General features: G+C 37.6%; 1 protein-coding gene and 1 long non-coding RNA gene across 3 annotated transcripts in view; one reads left to right on the plus strand and one right to left on the minus strand.

The window, feature by feature from the left end:
- The window catches only part of LMNTD1 (lamin tail domain containing 1), a 510,701-nt gene that overhangs the window by 157,662 nt on the left and 328,709 nt on the right, over positions 1–24,330 (minus strand). The gene's annotated exons all lie outside the window — the stretch shown is intronic.
- On the plus strand, positions 6,750–15,742 carry LOC131838932 (uncharacterized). Its single transcript, XR_009356748.1, has 3 exons — positions 6,750–6,843; positions 12,230–12,286; positions 14,802–15,742. It is a non-coding gene; the product is annotated as an uncharacterized LOC131838932 (long non-coding RNA).

Raw genomic sequence — 24,330 nt, forward strand, 5'->3', positions numbered from 1 at the left:
ACCATTCTCTTACACCATATACAAAGATAAACTCAAAATGGATAAAAGACCTCAACATGAGACAGGAATCCATCAGAATCCTAGAGGAGAACATAGGGAGTAATCTCTTCGATATCAGCCACAGCAACTTCTTTCAAGATATGTCTCCAAAGGCAAAGGAAACAAAAGCAAAAATAAACTCTTGGGACTTCATCAAAATCAAAAGCTTCTGCACAGCAAGGGAAACAGTCAAAAAAACAAAGAGGCAACCCACGGAATGGGAGAAGATATTTGCAAATGACTGTACAGACAAAAGGTTGATATCCAGGATCTAGAATGAACTCCTCAAACTCAACACACACAAAACAGACAAGCATATCAAAAAATGGGCAGAAGATATGAACAGAGACTTCTCCAATGAAGACATACAAATGGCTATCAGACACATGAAAAAATGTTCATCATCACTAGCCCTCAGGGAGATTCAAATTAAAACCACATTGAGATACCACCTTACACCAGTTAGAATTGCCAAAATTAACAAGACAGGAAACAACATGTGTTGGAGGGGACGTGGAGAAAGGGGAACCCTCTTACACTGTTGGTGGGAATGCAAGTTGGTGCAGCCTCTTTGGAGAACATTGTGGAGATTCCTCAAGAAATTAAAAATAGAACTTCCCTATGACCCTGCCGCACTACTGGGTATTTACCCCAAAGATACAGATGTAGTGAAAAGAAGGGCCATCTGTACCCTAATGTTTATAGCAGCAATGGCCACAGTTGCCAAACTGTGGAAAGAACCAAGATGCCCTTCAACGGACAAATGGATAAGGAAGATGTGTTCCATATACACTATGGAGTATTATGCCTCCATCAGAAAGGATGAATACCCAACTTTTGTAGCAACATGGATGGGACTGAAAGAGATTATGCTGAGTGAAATCAGTCAAGCAGAGAGAATCAATTATCATATGGTTTCACTTATTTGTGGAGCATAACAAATGGCATGGATGACATGGGGAGTTAGAGAGGAGAAGGGAGTTGGGGGAAACTGGGAGGGGAGGTGAACCACGAGAGACTATGGACTCTAAAAAACAGTCTGAGGGGTTTGAATTGGCGGGTGGGGGGGAGGTTGGGGTACGAGGTGGTGGGAATTATAGAGGGCATGAATTGCATGGAGCATTGGGTGTGGTGAAAAAAAATAATGAATACTGTTATGCTGAAAATAAATAAAACATAAATTTAAAAACTTTTTTATAGTTAAAAAAAAAAAAAGACTGGGATCATTCCCTGTATATTTTCAGACCACAAAGCTCTGAAGCTAGAACTCAATCACAAGAGGAAAGTTGGTAAGAACCCAAATACATGGAGACTAAACAGCATCCTTCTAAAGAATGAATGGGTCAACCAGGAAATTAAAGAAGAATTGAATAAATTCATGGAAACAAATGATACTGAAAACACAACTGTTCAAAATCTGTGGGATACAACAAAGGCAGTCCTGAGAGGAAAATATAGCAGTACAAGCCTTTCTCAAGAAACAAGAAAGGTCTCAGGTACACATCCTAACCCTACACTTAAAGGAGCTGGAGAAAGAACAAGAAAGAAACCCTAAGCCCAGCAGGAGAAGAGAAATCATAAAGATCAGAGCAGAAGTCAATGAAATAGAAACCAAAAAAACTGTAGAACAAATCAACGAAACTAGGAGCTGGTTCTTTGAAAGAATTAATAAGATTGACAACCCCTGGCCAGATTTATCAAAAAGAAAAGAGAAAGGACCCAAATAAATAAAATCATGAATGAAACAGGAGAGATCACAACTAACACCAAAGAAATACAAACAATTATAAGAACACACTATGAGCAACTCTACGCCAACAATTTGACAATCTGGAAGAAATGGATGCATTCCTAGAGACATATAAACTACCACAACTGAACCAGGAAGAAATAGAAAACCTGAACAGACCCGTAACCAGTAAGGAGATTGAAACAGTCATCAAAAATTTCCAAACAAACAAAAGCACAGGGCCAGATGGCTTCCCAGGGGAATTCTACCAAACATTTAAAGAACTAATTCCTAATCTCCTGAAACTGTTCCAAAAAATAGAAATGGAAGGAAAACTTCCAATCTCATTTTATGAGGCCAGCATTACCTTGATCCCAAAACCAGACAAGGATCCCATCAAAAAAGAGAACTACAGACCAATATCTTTGATGAACACAGATACGAAAGTTCTCACCAAAATACTAGCCAATTGGATTCAACAGTACATTAAAAGGATTATTCACCACGACCAAGTAGGATTTATTCCAGGGCTGCAAGGTTGGTTCAACATCCGCAAATCAATCAATGTGATACAACACATTAATAAAAGAAAGAACAAGAACCATATGATACTCTCAATAGAAGCTGAAAAAGCATTTGACAAAGTACAGCATCCCTTCCTGATCAAAACTCTTCAAAGTGCAGGGATAGAGGGCACATACCTCACTATTATCAAAGCCATCTATGAAAAACCCACCGTAAATATCATTCTCAATGGAGAAAAACTGAAAGCTTTTCCGCTAAGGTCAGGAACATGGCAGGGATGTCCATTATCACCACTGCTATTCCACATAATACTAGAAGTCCTAGCCTCAGCAATCAGACAACAAAAGGAAATTAAAGGCATCCAAATCAGCAAAGAAATTGTCAAACTATCACTCTTTGCAGATGATATAATACTGTATGTGGAAAACCCAAAAGACTCCACTCCAAAACTGCTAGAACTTGTACAGGAATTCAGTAAAGTGTCAGGATATAAAATCAATGCACAGAAATCGGTTGCATTTCTCTACACCAACAACAATACAGAAGAAAGAGAAATGAAGGAGTCAATCCCATTTATAATTGCACCCAAAACTATAAGGTACCTAGGAATAAACCTAACCAAAGAAGCAAAGAATCTATACTCAGAAAACTGTAAGTACTCATGAAAGAAATTGAGGAAGACACAAAGAAATGGAAAAATGTTCCATGCTCCTGGATTGGAAGAATAAATATTGTGAAAATGTCTATGCTACCTAAAGCAATCTATACATTTAATGCAATTCCTATCAAAATACCATCCATTTTTTTTCAAAGAAATGGAACAAATAATCCTAAAATTTATATGGAACCAGAAAAGACCTCAAATAGCCAAAGGAATGTTGAAAAATAAAGCCAAAGTTGGTGGCATCACAATTCTGGACTTCAAGCTCTATTACAAAGCTGTCATCATCAAGACAGTATGGTACTGGCACAAAAACAGACACATAGATCAATGGAACAGAATAGAGAGCCCAGAAATAGACCCTCAACTCTATGGTCAACTAATCTTCGACAAAGCAGGAAAGAATGTCCAATGGAAAAAGACAGCCTCTTCAATAAATGGTGCTGGGAAAATTGGACAGCCACATGCAGAAAAATGAAATTGGACCATTTCCTTACACCACACACAAAAATAGGCTCAAAATGGATGAAAGACCTCAATGTGAGAAAGGAATCCATCAACATCCTTGAGGAGAACTCAGGCAGCAACTTCTTCGACCTCAGCCGCAGCAACATCTTCCTAGGAACATCGCCAAAGGCAAGGGAAGCAAGGGCAAAAATGAACTATTGGGATTTCATCAAGATCAAAAGCTTTTGCACAACAAAGGAAAGAGTCAACAAAATCAAAAGACAACTGACAGAATAGGAGAAGATATTTGCAAATGACATATCAGATAAAGGGCTAGTGTCCAATATCTATAAAGAACTTAGCAAACTCAACACCCAAAGAACAAATAATCCAATCAAGAAATGGGCAGAGGACATGAACAGACATTTCTGCAAAGAAGACATCCAGATGGCCAACAGATACAGTATCATATTATCTGCAAAGTGAAAAAGTGCTCCACATCACTCGGCATCAGGGAAATACAAATCAAAAACCTCACACCAGTCAGAATGGCTAAAATCAACAAGTCAGGAAATGACAGATGCTGGCAAGGATGCGGAGAAAGGGGAACCGTCCTACACTGTTGGTGGGAATGCAAGCTGGTGCAACCACTTTGGAAAATGGCATGGAGGTTCCTCAAAATGTTGAAAATAGAGCTACCCTATGACCCAGCAATTGCACTACTGGGAATTTACCCTAAAGATACAAACGTAGTGATCTGAAGGGGCACGTGCACCCATACGTTTATAGCAGCAATGTCTACAATAGCCAAACTATGGAAAGAACCTAAATGTCCATCAACAGATGAATGGATAAAGAAGATGTGGTATATATACATAATGGAATACTATGTAGCCATCAAAAGAAATGAAATCTTGGCATTTGTGATGATGTGGATGGAACTAGAGGGTATCATGCTTAGCAAAATAAGTCAATAGGAGAAAAACAACTATCATATGATCTTTGTAATATGAGGAAGTGGAGATGCAACATGGGGGGTTAAGGGGGTAGGAGAAGAATAAATGAAACAAGATGGGATTGGGAGGGAGACAAACCACAAGTGACTCTTAATCTCACAAAACAAACTGAGGGCTGCTGGGGGGGGGGTTGGGAGAAGGGGGGTGGGGTTATGGACATTGGGGAGGGTATGTGCTATGGTGAGTGCTGTGAAATGTGTAAACCTGGCGATTCACAGACCTGAACCCTTGGGATAAAAATATATTATATGTTTTATATGTTTATAAAAAATAAATAAAAAATGAAAAAATAACATTTCAATTCATGTAATTTTTATTATTTTAGAAATGCCATCTCCATATTTGTAAAAAATAGTCTTCTTTCTTATCAGCGGTGGTGACAAATATAACCACTTTCCAAACTGTCAGGTGTTTATAGTGTAGCAAGGAAAAGAGATAAGCTAGTTAATTACCCAATTGGAAAAATCCAGAATTGATTCCCCATTTACAGTGATGGTCTGGACTTTGGAAATGCCAACGCTGCCTGCTCTTGTTGTCTGTTGAATGTAGTTTCCCACAGTTTTAGCCTGTTATACTCAGACCTGGAAATCTGGCACACAAAGTCATAGTTACAGCTGAGGCAGCCAGGTTTCCTTAGTTACACATTAGTGAAAGGACAGGATGGCTGGCCTGACATTCCTGCTATTGACCTAGTGGGGGAACCAGGAACACAAGCATGACAGGGGAATGTGCTCCTACATGAGGGGCAGTCAACTTAAAAGTCAGCCCATGAGATTAGTGATTTCATACCCTGGCAGAGCTCTAACAAACTTTATGCGTTTCATGGGATCTTATTTGCTTAGTACATCAGTTTAATCATACAGAAAATTTGGTTTTCGTTTTGTTTTGTTTTTTAGAATTCTACCTTCTGTGAATTAGTCTGCAAGCAAAGGACCTTTGATTGTTATTTTCCTAAGTAAATTGTTTCCACACCCCATACTAGGTTAATGAGTACAGTTGTCATTATAATGATATGTGTGTGTGCCCTGGGGTTTATTCTTTATCTTCCTGTAATACATGCTGTATTTACTGACTCCCTATTTCACTTGATAAATATGTACCAGGCACTGTGCTACGAACCAAGGACTGTTAGAAGGAACTGAGCAACCTCTCTCACAGACCTCATATTCTAGAGCTGCGCTACTCAATACTATAGGCATTAGTCATGTGTGGCTATTTAAATTAACTAATTATAATTAAAATAATTAAAATTTTATTTTAAATTTTTAAAATAATTAAAATTTTTAAATAATTAAAATTTCAAAAATGATTAAAATTTTAAAAATGAAAACTTTAATTTCTTAGTCATATCAACCACATTTCAAGTGCTTGATAGCTACATGTAGCTAGGAGCTACCATATTGGACAGCACAGAGAGAGACATTTCTGTCATTGTATGAAGTTCTACTGGACAATGCCAGTGGAGACACTGAGAGAATTATCAAGGCTGCTAATAAATTATGTTTCTGTACCTGTCACATTAGATCCATCCTTTAAAACACTTTGATGACTCTCCCTGTGGTGGTTTAGTAATTACAGAAATAACTCTGTAAGGAAGCTTAAAGAGAGATTTAGGAAGAGGGTAATGATTAGCATACATTTATTGTTTAGGCAATTTATCCTCAAACCTTTTATAAGCGTATGCTACTATAGTAAATATTTTTGAGCAACAATACCAATGTGAGCATCTGTATTTACAAAATAATTAATATATCTTACTTTCAGCTAATATTTCAAAGCACAATATATACTTAGAGTTCATTAATGATGATTGGTATAAATTCACATTTCAAATAATCTTGTTAATGATTTTGAATTTTAGGGGCTAACTTCTTGTCATATCCAATTAAATCACCATTGTTGTAGTTTAACAATGTAGGTGAAAAAGAGCTTTTTTCTAGGAGTAAAAGAGTCCATTCTGCAATTTTCCTCTTCACCTGTGTTTGCATATTACCTTCTATCCACCATTTGTTTGCAGGCCTCTTTTCAAGCCAAGTGTCCATTTTGTTGAGGGTAAGCTTATTTAATGCTAAGGTGATTTTTAAATTCAGTTAAGTGGGCACACACCAGGTGCAACAGTTTACAACAGGGCTTCACTGAAGAACCACTGCACTGTAGTCAACCATGAACTCCCACTCTTACTCTGGTTGTCTCACTTTTGGCTGCCCTCATATGGATCAAGTGAGGGTATGATTGTCAACATTTAGTAAATATTAGGAAAGCTTATTTCTTTTTTTTGTGTGTGTGATAAAAGCTAAATACAAACACTAACATTTTCTTCCTTCATCCCAATAGATCATGTCATCTCATGGAGTGTAAAACCTTGCTTTGGAGGCCACTCATTTGGACTTTGATGGAATGTTTTTAATCCCGTCATATAATTTATGGTTGGTATTCTACTGGCATTAGCCTTATCTAAAATTATGTTTAGGTTTAATTTAATTTACAATTCCCTAAATTTATAGCGCCTTAACAAAAGTTTACACGATACCAAAAGATTTTTAAACACAAGACGTATGCCTGGGATCTTGTATACTTGGGCTACAAATTTGGTTATTAGAGTCCTAGCAGCTAGTGTAAATCAGGGAGTATGCACCCCAATAGGATGACCTCCACTTTACATTAGAGCAAATGTAAGCTTAAGAAAGTTTAAATAGTTTTCCCAAATTTTTCTAGTTAGTTGTTGGCATGCGAAAATGTGAATTCAGTTCTATCCAATCCCATAGTTATATCTTTGGGAATAAGGTAAGTTGTAAATACAACTTAGTCCCATTTTAAGTGGGGCTAATACTATTTACAATTTAAATTCTTATAAGAACTAAATTAGATAGTTTATTAGTTTCTGAAGCACTACAAACTGGGTGACTCCAAACAATAGTTCCCAGTACAGTCTAGGGCTAGAAGTCCCCAATTAAGGTATCAGCAAGGCTGATTCCTTCTGAGGATACTAGGGAGAATCTGTTCCATGTGTCTTTTAGGTTCTGGTGACAGCCAGCAATCCCTGGTGCTTTTAGCTTATAGATACGGCCCCTCGGATCTCTGTTTCTGTCTTCACATTATATTCTTCATGGGTCTCTTCTCTTCTTAATAGGACACCAGTGACATTGGATTAAGGGCCCATTCATTGTCTTCCAGTATGAGCTCATCTTAACTAATTATATCTGCAACAACCCTTTTCCCAAGTAAGATCACATTCTGAGGTACTGAGGGTTAGAACTTCAATATATCTTTTTGGACATCACAATTCAACCCATAGCTGACATTGTATATAAAATACCTTCTGCCATGTCCAGCGCACGGTGGGTCTTCAATATATATGAGTTTCTGCACTCCACTAGATTGAACTTTTTAAGTGCAATGACTTCATCTTATTCCTCATGTGGTCTCAATACCTTGCACACATTGCAGATGTTCATTAACAATTTTAATAAATGGCAAACCAGAATCTAGGAGACATGGTCGTGGGCATGATAGTGTCCCTAGCCCTGCCAGAGCAAGCCAGGTGCTTTTAGTAGACATTATGTGACACAGTGTCATGTTTCTAAATGGGTTATGAAGCCATCCTAGTTTCTACCTCCCTCTGTTACTTCTTATCTCTCATGACCCCTATCCCTGAGTTGCTCTGGCCTCTCCCCTGCCCCTAATCTGTTGTTTGATTATTCTGTCTTAGATTCATTTTGGTGTGTAGCATCTAATCTCCCTTTTGGATAGTTCTGCTCTCCTACTTATGGACTGGCCCCTGGATCTGTTTTTACTTGTGATTTTTTTTTTTCAAAACCCTTTGAAAGAGTGGCTGGGTTGAGAATAGCAGTGTTTGCCACCAATATATATTTGCCACCAATATATGTTTGCCACCAATATAAGTCCCTGTTTTTTTTTTTTATATTTCTTTGATTATTATAGGAAGAAAAAATAGGCTGTAAATATGTAGCCTATCAATTTTCAGAGAAATAGCACCCAAAGCAAATCTTCAGAGTTTATATACTACAGACACTGCATCCTATAGTACAGACCATTGTGAGTGGAACCTTAGAATCTAAACATACTCTATATTCAATTCTACCACTTTCATATTTTCAGTTATAAACAATCACCAAACCTAGGTTAAACCAGTATAGAAGATAATCTCATAAAGAATAGATAAGAGTTGCATATTAGTGAAATTAATAATCCACTTTAGCAATGGCTACATTTATATATATAAATGGGCAACACTTGCAAATGATTAAAGCATGTATGTAAACTTTCCCATTATAATTTTCTTTTTTCTTTTAAAGATTTATTTACTTATTTGAGTCTTAAGCAGACTCCCTGCTTAACTCAGAGCTTGATCTCACAACCCTGAGATCAAGACCTGAGCCAAAATCCAGTCAGAAGCTTAACCAACTGAGCTCCCCAGGAGCCCCTCCCGTTATAATGTTCATACTACACACTTGCCTAAGAAATCTCTTTTCTGGGGCACCTGGGTAGCTCAGTGGGTTAAAGCCTCTGCCTCCAGCTCAGGTCATGATCCCAGGGTCCTGGGATCAAGCCCCGCATCGGGCTCTCTGCTCAGCAGGGAGCCTGCTTCCCCCCCCCACCCCGCCTGCCTTTCTGCCTACTTGTGATCTCTCTATCAAATAAATAAATAAAATCTTAAAAAAAAACAAAAAGAAAGAAATCTCTTTTCTATCAGTGGAACTAATGAAATCCTTAATTTGTGAAACTCCAAATGAATTGTTGCTTTACTCATTTTCATTAAAATATGAATAAATACAAAATGATACTCTCTCTATATAGAAAAGTACCTAAGTAGAGTAATGATTTTCCAAAGTTAAATCTGTTTCTTCTGTATTATATTGCCATGAACTGGATGAAATAAGTTTTTAATTCTTTAAAAATCTTTTCATAAGTGGGGTGCCTACATGGCTCAGTCAGGTAAGCACCCAGCTCTTGATTTCAGCTCCAGTCATGATCTCAGGGTCCTGAGATCAAGCCCTGTGCTCAGCAGGGAGTCAGTTTAAGATTTTATCTTCCCCTCCTTTTTGCCCCTTCCCTCCACTTGTTTTCTCTCTCTCTTTCAAACAAGTAAATAAATCTTCTTAAAAAATCCTTTCATAAGTGTGTGTGTGCCCTCGTTTTTCCCATGGAACCAAATCTCTCATAAACTAGGTGCTTATTCTAGTTTAGTCACCAATTTGTAGGCAGAAATGGACTTTGGAAAGCCACTTGATCTCTTCAGGGCCTCTCTTTTTTGGTCCCTTCCAACTCTATGGTTTCAGATTCTATGAACAGAGAAGTAGTTCTAAACTATTATTCATTTTCCTACAGAAAGTTATTTTTAAAGAAAATTTGAAGCTTACACATTTTTAAATGACCAAGAAATTAAGTATGTATTCAAAAATAAATAAAATCCAATCCACAAATCGACCTGTACAAATAATAATTATAACAGAGAAGTATACTGGGCATGGACTCTTGATAAGTTTTCTACATGGTGCCTTTATAAATTATACACCGATTTCTTAAGTAAATGAAGTCCTTCAGGTTATGCTGTGATTTTCAATATTATGAGAGCAAAGGACATATTCAGTGAATTTCCATGGTTGATTATGTTCAAATCATTTTGCATATACAGCAAACTGAAGCTATTTAAAGACAAAAATCCATTTGCCAAAGTCACCTTCACAAATTTCAGCAAATGTATAACTTAAAGCAATGCCTACAGTATACTAGATTGGTTAGAATTTTTTTTTTTAAAGATTTTTTATTATTCATTTGACAGAGAGAGATCACAAGTAGGCAGAGAGACAGGCAGAGAGAGAGAGAGAGGAGGAAGCAGGCTCCCTGCTGAGCAGAGAGCCCGATGCGGGACTCGATCCCAGAACCCTGGGATCATGACCTGAGCCGAAGGCAGCAGCTTAACCCACTGAGCCACCCAGGTGCCCCAAGGTTAGAATTTTTTTTTAAGAGACCTTGAAATTGCATTCGATTTTGAACTAAATGTAAATTTACAAAGCAGTGTATGAGACTGAGAACACCTTTTGCCATGCTGATTGCATCAGGTGTTTTAAATAAAGCAGCAAAAGGGGTCATTAGCCCCTAAAGGAGCAATTAGGTAAAACTGCTGTAGTTTACTAAATGCGTAATGTATGATGTTTCTGGAAGGGTTTCAGTCTATGCAAAACAGACCAAAATAATAAATTTTTCTTAAAGGGACACTAACACAATTCAATACTCTATCATCTATCTATTACCTATCTATCTATCTATCTATCTATCATCTATCTATCCATCTATCTATCTATCTTTGTATCATTTGTATCTAAAGTTCCCTTCCTATAGGATGTTATATTGGACAATTCAGAGATCATACCTTGCTCCAAAAATACAGTTTTTTAATGTTTATGAAAATACAAATTGACGTAATTTTTAAATTCTATGACCTGTATTCTCAGTGTCTTCTTTTTTCTATAAGGCATCTTTTTCAATGTACTAGTTCTAATATACTAAACTTTTCATACATGTGAAAACAAAATCATCTGATAAGCATAGACAATACTTCAAAGTTACTAGTAATCCCATCAGGCTAGAAGGACAGCATTCGAGATGCTGGAAATTTCCTTCTAGATGGACTTAATAGTTTCTGCAAGCATTAAAGAATTAATATGACATGTGGTAACAAAATTGATGGTGAAACCAATCATTTTAGTATTGAATTTGAAAAGAAGGAGATCATTAGAAACTAAGAAAACAATAGGTAAAAGCTACTCTCCAGAATAGGGTATATATGTGCCTATCAAAGGCTTAGTAGAAGGTACCTGGGAAGGGGAGATACTTCACATGCTAAAGAATGGGCAGATGTGTGAGGAAACCAGTTGCAGGAGAGCTGAGACAATAGGTCAGCACAGGAGGCATGACAGCCTTGGAGATGGGTTCCTCTTCCTTAGAAAGAAAATATGAAAAGGAGAGAAAGAAGGCATACAAAATGGCTATCTGTGGAGCTGGATACTCTGTGAGGTATTTTACAGAAATTTTATCATTTGGTCATTGCACACACCTGGAGATAGATGGTAATTCTCATTTTGTACAGATGCCTTTGTATAATTTATTTATTTATTTTATGCCTACACAGGTAATATATCTTTTTATATGTCACACTGTTAATAAGTTACAAATATAGTCTTTTAGGACCCAAACTCATGTTCATTTCCCATTTCACTGTTCTGCCTTCCAAAGGAAAAGGCTGAGGAGTTAATGTAGATGCACTGTGAGGGTAGAAAAAGAAATGAAGGATAGGATTGATAGTGGCTTACTTTTATCCCAACAGTAAGAGAGGATATGGAGCTGAAGTTTTAAGAAGAAGATAGAAACTTTCATCTGTGATACACAGATTAGTCTTTAATGTAGCTTCTCCTTGATCTAGCTTTTACTGACTAGCTGTGATTGATTGGAATTTCAAATATCAAATCCTGTTGATTTAAGTATACTTCATCTTTATGTCTGCATAATTTTCAATTAGGAATCAGCTTGACACTGTTTTTCTCTGCCTCCATTTCTCTGTCAGCACTTAAGAGATGCACTAGAAACCTTCAAACACTTTGTTGATATTTTTTATAAATAATTCCATCTTAAAGCCATCAACTCTCACCCAATTTGTTTGCCTTAGTTCAGTTCATTTTCATTGAGTTTCTCTGAGGGTGTGCAACTTACAATAAGGAACTCTACAATTGGGCAAACTGAATCAAGTCAGTGACAACAGATATTTATTAAGCACTGATATTCTTGATGCAGCTTGGACAGAGTCATCCAATCATGTGAAGATGATGGAGTATACCAGGATGCTGACGGGTAAGTGAAATAATCACTCAGAACAATAATGGCCTGAAAGGATCTTCTGTCCTGGCAAGACATAACTAGCTACTAGAGACGGTTAGCTAGGAGATGCAGGACCAGGGCCCCAGCCAAGGACACAAGGCCTGGCATGGACTACAGCCAGCTAGAGGCAGCTTGAGGTCTGGACTGTGTGTCGGGCAACAGCACTAACAAGCAGAAAAGAAGGGCGTGTGCTTCTATGTGGCACACAGATACATGAATGAGTACTGGGAACTCAGTGGCAAATGTCAGTATACAACAATAGGAAATGAGTACTTTGGTTGTGAAAACTGACACAGCTATGACTCTGGTTTCCCAGAAACTAGCCAAAGGCTCAAATATGTAGTCAAAAGTAGTGTGGCCATATCAAGTTCTAGCTCAGCCTAGACAGGAACCCAAAGGAGCACCAAAGTAATGAGAATCTGGATTCCTGGAAGTAGGGGTCCATAAAGTCAGGTGAAAAGTAGCATTATGGGGCCAAGTGATGCAACAGGGCTGAGCCAAAGTGAGGCAGGGTGGCAAGGCCCAGCTAACCCACTGAGCTGAAGTATAAGGAAGGACTTCAGGGCACTGATACGTTCAACAAAAGTCCAAGTGTAAAACATAGTGGTACAGAAGGGATCAGTATGGCACAGGTAGGACAAGGATCATTCCCAGACTTCTGAATCTCTTGTCTATGTCTGCAAGACTAATTCCAGGCCTTATCTGCTTAGGTTGAGGTGGGAGGAGTAGGAGAGGGCAAAAGCTTCTCAGCTTCTCTCTGTCCTGATTTGACTGGCATTGGTACTAGGCCAGAGTGAACCTTAAGGGGAAATGCTTCCATGAGTACAAAGGAGGGGGTACTGAGGAATGTGCAGCAGATGGAAAGCAAATAGCTTCTGCCTAATTTCACGCTTCCTGTTAGGTATAAGTCAGCAAGGACAACAGCCTGCAGGCAGAGCTCGACCAGGACTGGGACACCCACAGAGTTACTGGGACCTGGGAGTGTGAGAGTTTCCTCAGCTGAGGGGCCTGGACAGATGTGGGAGAGCTTGTGCCAAACCAGTGACCATGGCATCTGGGGCTGACTGAGATCACTTTTGTGGTGACCCTTGAAAGCCTGGGGTCACATAACCAAGTTTAGGGTGGAACAGTGGAGATGCCAGTGCACTGGCCAGGAAGAGGCCCCAGAAGAGTACGCTAAGCAGGATCATCCCGTGTGCCTCATTCCTGCTCTTTCTCGCAGCTTGCTAAGCACTGGCTGGTTAGTCCGTCTCTCTACCTGATTGTTGCTTATAGAGCTCTGGAAGCTACTTCAAAATATTTTAGCTTATTTATTTTTTAATTCCTACCCAAAGTTTTTTGATAAGCAATAAATATTAGATATTTTTAAATTAAATGTTTTCTGAGTGCCTACCGTGTACAGATCATTTACTTTCAGTGTGCTCTCAATGAAAAGAGAGATCTTGACCTGCTTACCCCCAAACCTTTTCAGTCAATAACATGTGAACATCTATATAATTCCTCTCTTTGCCCATTATATTTCTCTTCCCCACATGGAACATGCTCCAAGATTAACCATTTTTACCAGCCTGATCAAAAGAGAAAATACATTAGTCTGGAGAGTTTTGGGTCTTTACCAAAGCAAATTTCTATTTTCAGAAATCTCTGCTTTTATTTGCCTCATAGCCCCAAGACTGCCTGGATTTGGAGAGGAAATCCAAGCTGGTCTGTATAGCAATTTCTAGGGAACTTGTCTGTTTTCTGGGAAATCTCTAGGAGATTTGATTTGAGAGTCCTTCAAGGGTGTAAGAGCAAAGGTGTTAATGGTGTATTTCAGATCCTTCCTTGGATTAAGAGAAGCTACTGGTACCACAGGCCCAAGAAGACCTTAATTGCTCTCCTCTTCACCCTAGTCTTCACCACAAACTTACACACACACACATGCATGTGAATAAAAGCAATCTTTTGGTTCAAATGGAAGGCCACAGTGAATCTGCCACTTACATCAAATCAAATAGAATCAAGGGCAAGGATGTAAGAACATAGGAAGGACATACGATGTCAAGATGACCTGACCAAAATAATATACATTGATAAAGCATTGAAGGCAGACAAGTATTTCAAAAGTGAAAGTAGAACCTTGTTCTTCTAAGGACTAAATGGCAACTAAAAGAAATAGCTGAGACTTGGTCTGGATTGCGGAACATGAACAAATAAATATGAAAGGCAAATGAGCCCATATCCCATATCCCAGCTGGGCTGAAAATTGAGGAAAAGAAAGAGAAGTTGAAAGACGCAGATCAATGCTGTAAACCTGTAGCAAGCACAGACATTACTGAGATGGTGTGATTTGCACAATCTTCACAGTCTATGCATTTCAAAATAAATTAATTAGTGTAAAAAGGGAAGGGAGAATGTGCTAATTTTGCAATTTCATAAAATCAGTGTCCAAATCTGAAAAAAATTAAAGTCTTATTAGCTTATTAACATTTTGGCTTCCATTTTTCAGGATTTAAAATGTGAATAGAAGTCACCCTTCAGTGAGGACCATATCCTAATATCCTGTGTGCACACATGAGCTCTGCCACTAATTAACTGACTGACAGGATCTTCCAAAGGACCACTGCTGCCTGCCTCGTCAGGTCGTGCCGTCAGAAGAAATGGGTTGAAACACAATGTTTCACCACTCAGAACTCGTGCTAATGAGGCTCCCCTTGCCAATTCTCTGAATTGGAAAGGATGAAAAATGCCCTAGTGTGGAGAGTATTAATGGGAGTATGTGGAGGATTGAGACTGGAAAAGAGAGAGCTGAGCCCATGGCCCAAGCCCGACAAGCTCATGTATAAATAGCTTTTTGCTAAAGTTTCATTAAAACTGCTATCGGTTTCTCTTTGTCAACTGTTCACCTTGATGGAGTTCTCAAGGGAGCTTGACACAATTCAGTCAATGTGGGAGAGCAAGATTAACCCAAGAAGATATGACCCTGGTAGTCTGAAGATTAACAAGGATTTAAAGGAAAACATCCCCTCCCCCAAAGCCCCAAACAAATACACACAAAATCTTTAGAGGAGGAAGAGAGCAGTTTGTAACAGAAATGTAACTGTGAGGTTCTAAAAGTTAGATTTCCCAAGAGTTCTGTGTGAACACCCTGTTTTACTCAATCCTGACTATTGTAAAAACACACATTTCCTTTTTTAAAGATTTGTTTATTTTTTTTGAGAGAGAGAAGGAGCAAGAGAAAGCACGTGCACACAGACACAAGTGAAGGTGGGGCAGAGGGCAAGGGAGAGAGAGAATCCCAAACCCACTCCCCGCTGAGCTTGGAGCCCAAAGTGGGGCTTGATCCCACCACCCTGAGATCCTGACCTGAGCTATAGTCAGAGGCTTAACCAACTGAGCCACCACCCAGGCGCCCTGAAACACACATTTCTATGTTGATGCATACAGTATTTATGAAGCACCTTAGAATCATTTGCAGAATATAATCTTCATCCCAGGGAAAGAAAGCAAATGGTTCAATTATAATCCATTCCAAATGCTGACAATCAGAAGAGCAATAAGTGCATTTACCTCAATCACTGCAGTTGCTTTATGGCAACATAAAAATATAATGCTTACATGTTGTCCAGATCAGTGCCAGGCTTTTCATAAGACAATAAAGAAAAAAATACAATCTGATAACAATACAGGAATTGCCATACTGGGTGGTTCAGTGTTCTTGGAGCTCAGTCATTTACTGCCAGTGCAAGTCGGCAGGGAAAGAGGGCTTGGTTGTCTTTCCTAACTGTAGGGCCTTTTCCCGATTCTCTTTGTCCCATGGCTGGACCTCATTTTATAGACTCCTTAGTAGAATGTACATTCCAAACCTTGAAGCTTTTCTTAGTTGGTAGGAATGGCTCTGCCATTCACAAATCTGTTCAAATTCTTTCCAAACCTATTTATGTTTTCTTCCATTACTACCTCCCCAAATCATAAATTCTATAAAAGAATTCTCTATGTGAAACTGCAAGCCAGAGAGTAAAATATTTAAGCTTTCTTTTCTCTGTAAGAAACTACATTAAAATATCCCAAAGATGGGTTTTTTTGTTTTGTTTTGTTTTGCAGTTACGCATATTTGGAAAACTAGGAAATTTACTCTATAGAGATGCTGGAAGAATTGAAGTTCTAAAAAACTGGGGGCCTCCATTAGCCATGTGAAGGGCTTGTGATATTTTAGTCTGTTGCACTAAGTTGTTGCTCACTTTTCCCAGCAATGATCCTAATACTTGGTAAATAGAGGATACTATTCAGTCTATTTTTGTTTTTAAAAATATGACTGATGTACTACATTCACATACAATCTATGTATGTCAGGCCTAGTTACAGGCACATTAAAATGTTTGGATTTTCTTTTACTTTTTCATTGCTTTCCTCTTCTTTCAAAAATTTTCCCATTACTGTCTTAATATGCTTTAAATTTTTTTCAAGGCAGCTATCATTATCTGACACTATGTGTGGGTTTACTGATTTGGTTTTGGCCTGTCTCCTCCAGAAAAATGTGAGTCTACGATGGCAGTAATTTTGTCCATTTGTTCAAACCCTGTATCAGGAGCTGGAAAAGTACCTGGTATATAGCATGAATTCAGTAAGTGTTGGCTGATTGGTGAGGGAATGAATTTTCATTCACACATTATCACCAACCTAGTGTTTCCCCCCAGAGTGAGGACAACAAGGCCAAGTGAAGGGACTCAGAATCCAGTCAGGCCAACCAAGAGGTCACGCCCCAGCCACTAGCAGGTCACAGATAGCACACTCTGTGCCTCATGGCCTAGCTTATGTTCTTAGTGTTCCCCTGCCAAACTTCCTTTTGCAATGGAGTTCTTCTTACTACATTTCTTTTCTCAACCATACAAAAACATAAAGACATTGATTTTTTAAATTTTAAAATAATAATAATAATAATAATAATAATAATAAAGTGTTTTATTTCCTTATGTTCAGTAGTCAAGCAGGCCAGAAAAACTCCAGTCTTTATACTGACAGTCTGTTGCTGTAGTAACAATAACCAGCTTGATTTTTTTAGGGAAGGCAAAAAACCATTTTCAGTTGATCTATTGAGGGAACAGTCTCTTGTTTTTTATATTTGTATTTATTTGCATGCATAAAAGAATAAAGGAGACTGTCTTATCCTTAAAAATCTTAGTGGCCAATCATTATATTTTCCTTGATGTCTGATTTTCCGACAAAGACTTGTTTAAGAGAGGGTACTTCTTGTTAGCAAGAAGAAGATGCATCACCTTCATTCTATAGTTCCTGTAAAGGAAGTGGTTCACTTTATTTCCATTTAACAGATGAGTAAAGTATCACATTATGGGTGATCTGTCTCAGCTCAAGATGAAAATAACTGACTCAAATAATGAGAATTGTAATCAAAGAAATCCGATTAGAATCCAAAAATGATTTGTAACTCTCTGCAGATGTGGTTCTTTTCTTTTCTCCATTTGGCTTGGTTTTCTACCGACCCCATAAGAGATTCAACACGGATGCCTATTGGTGAGATGAGTAACAAATGGAAAGAATGGAAGTGATTAAAGATGGTGTGAGCATTCATAAGTGTTTAGGGCAAATTGGATTATTTAATTATTTAATAAGCACCATTATTAAACGGTGTTTTGGGACACTTTGAATAAAACTTCAGGAGGGAGGAGACATTTTCTGGAATATATTTTGTACTTTAAAATGCAGGCAGATTCTAATAATCAAAGATTTTTTTTCAATACATGTGTAAGTAGTATATAGCAAAAAAAATTATGTTTGAAAGAACTCAATAAATTTAATAAAATTTTTAATGAATAAATTTGAATAACAATGGAGTTTATATTACAACCTAATATTATGACTTTATTTTTAAAATTTAATTAATTTTTTTCAGTGTTCCAAGATTCATTGTTTATGCACCACACCCAATGCTCCATGCAATATGTGCCCTCCTTAATACCCACCACCAGGCTCACCCAAACCCCACCCTGCTCACTTCTAAAGCCCTGTTTTTTCCTCAGAATTCAGTCTCTCATGGTTTGTCTCCCTCTCTGATTTCCCCCAACTCACTTCTCTCCTTCTCCCAATGTCTTCTGTGTTATTCCTTTTGATCCAAAAGTAAGTGAAACCATATGATAATTGACTCTCTCTGCTTGACTTACTTCACTCAGCTTAATCTCCTCCAATCCCGTCCATGCTGATACAAAAGTTGGGTATTCATCCTTTCTGATGGAGGCATAATACTCCATTGTATATATGGACCATATCTTCTTTATCCATTCATCTGTTGAAGGGCATCTTGGCTCTTTCCACAGTTTGGCGACTGTGGCCATTGTTGTTGCTATGAACATTGGGGTATAGATGGCCCTTCTTTTCACTACATCTAGATCTTTGGGGTAAATACCCAATAGTGCAATTTCAGGGTCATAGGATAGGCTTATTTTTTAAAATTTCTTAAATAATCTCCACACTGTTTTCCAAGTTTGCTGTGCCAAATTGCATTCCCACCAACAGTGTAAGAGGGTTCCCCTTTTTTCACATCCTCTCCAACACTTGTTGTTCACTGTCTTGTTAATTTTGGCCATTCCAACTGGTGTAATGTGGTATCTCAATGTGGTTTTGATTTAAATCTCTCTGATAGCTAATGATGATGAATATTTTTTCGTGTGCCTGTTAGCCATTTGTATGTCTTCTTTAGAAAATTGTCTGTTCATGTCTTCTGCCCATTTTTTGATGTGATTATCTGTTTTGTGTGTGTTCAGTTTGAGGAGTTCTTCTTTATAGATCTTGGATATCAGACCTTTGTCTGTAGTGTCATTTGCAAATATCTTCTCCCATTCCGTGGGTTGCCTCTTTGTTTTGTTGACTGTTTCCTTTGCTGTGTAGAAACTTTTGATCTTGGTGAAGTCCCAGAAGTTCATTTTCGCTTTTGTTTCCTTTGTCTTTGGAGACATGTCTTGAAAGACGTTGCCATGACTGATGTCGAAGAGGTTACTGCCTATGTTCTCCTCTAGGATTTTGATGGATTCCTGCCTACTTTGAGGTCTTTTATCCATTTTGAGTTCATCTTTGTGTATGGTGTAAGAGAATGGTCGAGTTTCATTCTTCAGTACACAGTTGTCCAATTTTCCCAGCACCATTTATTGAAGAGACTGTCATTTTTGCACTGTATATTTTTTCCTGCTTTATTGGTTGATCATAGAGTTGCAGGTCCATATCTGGGCTCTCTACTCTGTTCCACTGGTCTGTGTGTCTGTTTCTGTGCCAGTATCGTGCTGTCTTGATGATCACAGCTTTGTAGTAAAGCTTGAAATCAGGCAACGTGATGCCCCCAGTTTTGTTTTTCTTTTTCAATATTTTCTTAACAATTTGGGGTCTCTTCTGGTTCTATACAAATTTTAGGATTGCTTGTTCCAGCTTTTTGAAAAATGGTGGTGGAACTTTGATCGGGATGGCAATGAAAATATAGATTGCTCTAGGCTGTATAGACATTTTAACAACGTTTATTCTTCCAATCCATGAGCATGGGATGCTTTTCCACCTTTTTGTGTTTTCTTCAATTTTTTTCATGAGTGTTCTGTATTTTCTCGAGAACAGGTCCTTTACCTCTTTGGTTAGGTTTATTCCCAGGTATCTTATGGTTCTTGGTGCTACAGTAAATGGAATTGATTCTTTAATTTCCCTTTCTGTATTTTCAGTTAGTGTATAAGAAAGCAACTGATTTCGGTACATTGATTTTGTATCCTGCCATATTACTGAATTGCTGTATGAGTTCTAGTAGTTCGGGGGTGAAGTCTTTTGGGTTTCCCATATAAAGTATCATGTGATTGATCTGTGAAGAGAGAGAGTTTGACTTCTTCTTTGCCAATTTGAATACATTTTATTTCTTTTTGTTGTCTGATTGCTGTTGCTAGCACTTCTAGTACTATACTGAACAACAGTGGCAAGAGTGGACATACTTGCGTTCTGATCTCAAAGGGAAGGTTGCCAGCTTTCCCTCATTGAGAATGATATTCTCTGTGGGTTTTTATAGATAGATTTTATGAAGTTGAGGAAAGTTCCCTCTATCCCTATACTTTGAAGTGTTTTAATCAGGAACGGATGTTGCATATTGTCAAATGCTTTTTCTGCATCAATTGAGAGGACCATGTGGTTCTTCTCTCTTCTTTTATTGATTTGTTCTATCACTTTGATTGATTTGCGAATGCTGAACCACCCTTGCATCCCATGGATAAATCCCACCTGGTCATGGTGGATAATCTTTCTAATGTACTGTTGGATCCTATTAGCTAGGTTCTTGTTGAGAATCTTGGCATCCATATTCATTAGGAATACTGGTCTGAAATTCTCCGTTTTGGTGGGGTCTTTGCCTGGTTTGGGGATCAGGGTAATGCTGGCTTCATAAAAATAGTCTGAAGTTTTCCTTCTGTTTCTTTTCTTTTCTTTTTTTTTTTTTGAAACAGATTCAGGAGAATAGGTATTATTTCTTCTTTGAATGTTTGGTAGAATTCTCCAGGGAATCTAACAGGTCCTGGGCTCTTGTTTTTTGGGAGGTTTTTGATCACTGCTTCAGTCTCGTTACTAGATATTGGTCTATTCAGTTGTCAATTTTTTCCTGATTCCATTTTGGAAGTTTATAGGTTTCCAGGAATGGATCCATTTCATCTATGTTGCTTAACTTATTGGCATATAACTGTTGATAATAATTTCTGATGATTGGGGCGCCTGGGTGGCTCAGTGGATTAAGCCTCTGCCTTCGGCTCAGGTCATGATCTCAGGGTCCTGGAATAGAGCCCCGTGTTGGGCTCTCTGCTCAGCAGGGGGCTGCTTCTCCCCCTCACTCTCTTCCTGTCTCTCTGCCTGCCTCTCTGCCTACTTGTGATCTCTGTCAAATAAATAAAATCTTTAAAAAAATAATAATTTCTGATGATTGTTTCTATTTCCTTGTGTTAGTTGTGATCTCTCCCTTTTCATTCATAATTTTATTAATTTGGGTCCTCTCTTTTTTCTTTTGGATCAGTTTGGCCACTGGTTTATTGCAGTTTTCATTTTTTTTCAGGTCTGGTCTGTCTTTCCTGATATATTTTATATTTTTTGAGGCTGTGGACTATACTTTCTTTATTTGCACCCAATAGTCAAGAAATGCTTATTTATTTATTAATTTCCCATATAGATATAAAAGTAATCAGTGTTTTAGTTTCCTTTAAAAAGAATGTTTATTGATAACTATTTCTACTCTAAAAATAATACACTTTTATTTTAGAGAAATGGAAAATAATAAAAAATAAAATAGAAATTTATTTTCCAACTGGGAAATAACTTAAACTAATAAGACTTCGTAAATTTAATTTACCTCTGTTTTCTTGGTTTATATAAAGTATGCTCTAAAAAAACCAAAATCAACAATTGCCATTTTGCTTTGTATTCAGCTTCTTTCATTTGACACAAGTTTATCATTTTCCACTTATATACAGTTAGTACAATACAAAAGGAAGAAATGAAACCAGGACACCTTACATTTTAAATTAGAATGAATCAAAAAGATTTGCAATGTTCCTTCTAAAATGTATTTTAAAAACCACTCAGCTATTATGAACTTCTAATTTAATAAACAGAATTTGCCTGATGCCCTGCTCTTAAGTACAAAAAGTGGATGATATTTAGGTCTTTGTGCACATTTAGGTCTTTTGTGCACATTTCTAGAGTTCTATCTCCCTATTCTTCCCACTTAAACTGCAGCCTGTCCTTCTGTCAAGGAGGTCCCAGTACAAGCAAATGGCACAGTAAGGTTCAACCACATCCCATCATTTCCTTTCAGTGATCCACATATGTAGCTAGTGTGTGTGTGTGCATATATATATATATATATATATATATATATATATAGTATTCCCAAATACCAGGCTGCCTTACGGCTTCTCTGAGCTCTTCTCGGCACATCCCAGGTCAGAGCCCCAATCAGAACCACCATTAGCATCATCAGTGTACCAGCTCTGACTTCTATCACACCATTGCTTCTCCTTCACAGTATTAGTTTTCAAGAATCATTGCTCTTTTTATTGGTTTATTTGTTTTACTTTCATTTGACACCCTTTAAAGTAATGAAATCACTCCTTATGCTCTATGAAAAAACATCTTCTGTTTATGGAACAAGGTAATATTTTATTGCTTTTTTTCTTTTTTTTTTAAGAGAGGGAGTGGGGAGGGAGAGGGTGAGGGAGAGGAAGAGAATCTCATGCAGACTCCATACCCAGTGTGCAGCCCAATGCATGGCATGCTCTCATAAACCTGAGATCATGACCTAAGCCTAAGTCATGAGTCTGACACTTCACTGACTGAGGCACCCAGACACCCCTTTATTGCATTATTTTATTTCTAAAAGAAACAATAATTTTAAGTTTTCCAACAAATCTGAATTTAAAAAATCAAATAGAAGTTTGTGGCTTAAAAATAAAAGAGCTGTTTTCTCTTAGCACAAATCTCATATGAATTTAGCATATAAAACTGAAACATTTGATCTCATTATAGGGTAGCCTATTACCCAGTTTTGCCTGGGACTGCTCCAGGTTAGTAGTTTCAGTAGCAGTAAAATTCCCTGGTCCTGGGGAAACTCCTCAGTCCCAGACAAACAAGGATGTTTGGTCACCCTGAGTATTGTTCAGTGATATATGCAATATTTGCCAAGGTACTGATGTTTGTGGTGTTAGGGGTATTGTCTATGGAGTAAATGTAGTTGAAACAGATCAAACTTTTACCCTTTTATGGTCTAATTTCTGTCAAGTGTAACTGTAACCTATTGAGGTCATTCTGGGAGATGTGTTTGGCCCTCTACAAGAATATGTAATTTGAAAAATGTTAATTGCCTAAAGTCCATATGTAGATGCAAGCATAAAAAGCAATTTGATAAAATTGCGAAGACTTCATTTTCCATTGCCATTTTGTTTCTGGCTACTGTTAGTTCTGAATTGAGCCAAAGCCCAGACGATTCCAAACTTTATGTCTTTCAGATGTGATTTTTTTTTTTCCTCCAAGATCTTTAGCACATTGGGGTTTCTACTAAAGCTAATATTTCCCTGTAGTTCTCCAGAGCTGTTTAACTCTACCAAGACAAGGCATTCCCTGAGAGGCCTGAGAAAAAGTGCTCTAGTGGGTAATCCTGTAACTGAAAAATACCCACCATCCTTTTGCCTATCAGTAGAAAATAACTACCTACAGAAGACCCTCTATCTATCACTTTTTGAAAGACTTTGCTAGCAATCTGTCCTCCAACTGACCTTACCTCAATGTTCTTTTGCATATGATAACATAGTGTAATATGGTGACTTTCCTCTTTAATTCATCCTGGAGGTCAAGAATGTAAGCCACATAATTGTCAATATCCTGATGCACAAGTCATATTTTGTTAATATGAAAATTCATTACTCTTCCTTCACAGGGCACAGATACATTTTATAGCAACCAAGGGAAAAAACATTGTATGATTTAAGAAAAAATAAAAATATACTGACAGTTCCTTTTCAGTCTGTACTAGTCTATAACTTGCACCCAGGAAACCCCACAGTGTTTATGTCATTACTTGAGCATCTGAGCATCTGGAAAATGGAAGCTCATTGTTTGGGGCAAATTTCACCCATATGTTATAAATGCATGGCAGTTTCATATCTTGGAATTTAATTTCATTGTAGATTGAGAGGCATTGTCACATTTTTTATCATGATAAAAATATCAGAGGCCATTTTTTTAAAACTCACTAAATGTTTTGAATTTAAATAGTTTGAATGGGAACCAACATAATTACTATGGGACAATATTTTATTTTTAGAAAATATTTCAAAAGAAGAACTGTATCATCACTCAAAGAGATCTTGGAATTTGTTTTATACCTCAGATTAAAGAGCCACAATTTTAATACCCCAACAGAAGATAAATGGAATATTATTTTGAAATGCTATCTTTAAAAAGAGCTCTCAGAGATACATTGTAAATAACTAGATTTCTTAAAACTGATCAATTTATAAATA

The sequence above is a fragment of the Mustela lutreola genome, chromosome 8 (assembly GCF_030435805.1).
Source record: "Mustela lutreola isolate mMusLut2 chromosome 8, mMusLut2.pri, whole genome shotgun sequence".
NCBI classification, from domain to species: domain Eukaryota; kingdom Metazoa; phylum Chordata; class Mammalia; order Carnivora; family Mustelidae; genus Mustela; species Mustela lutreola.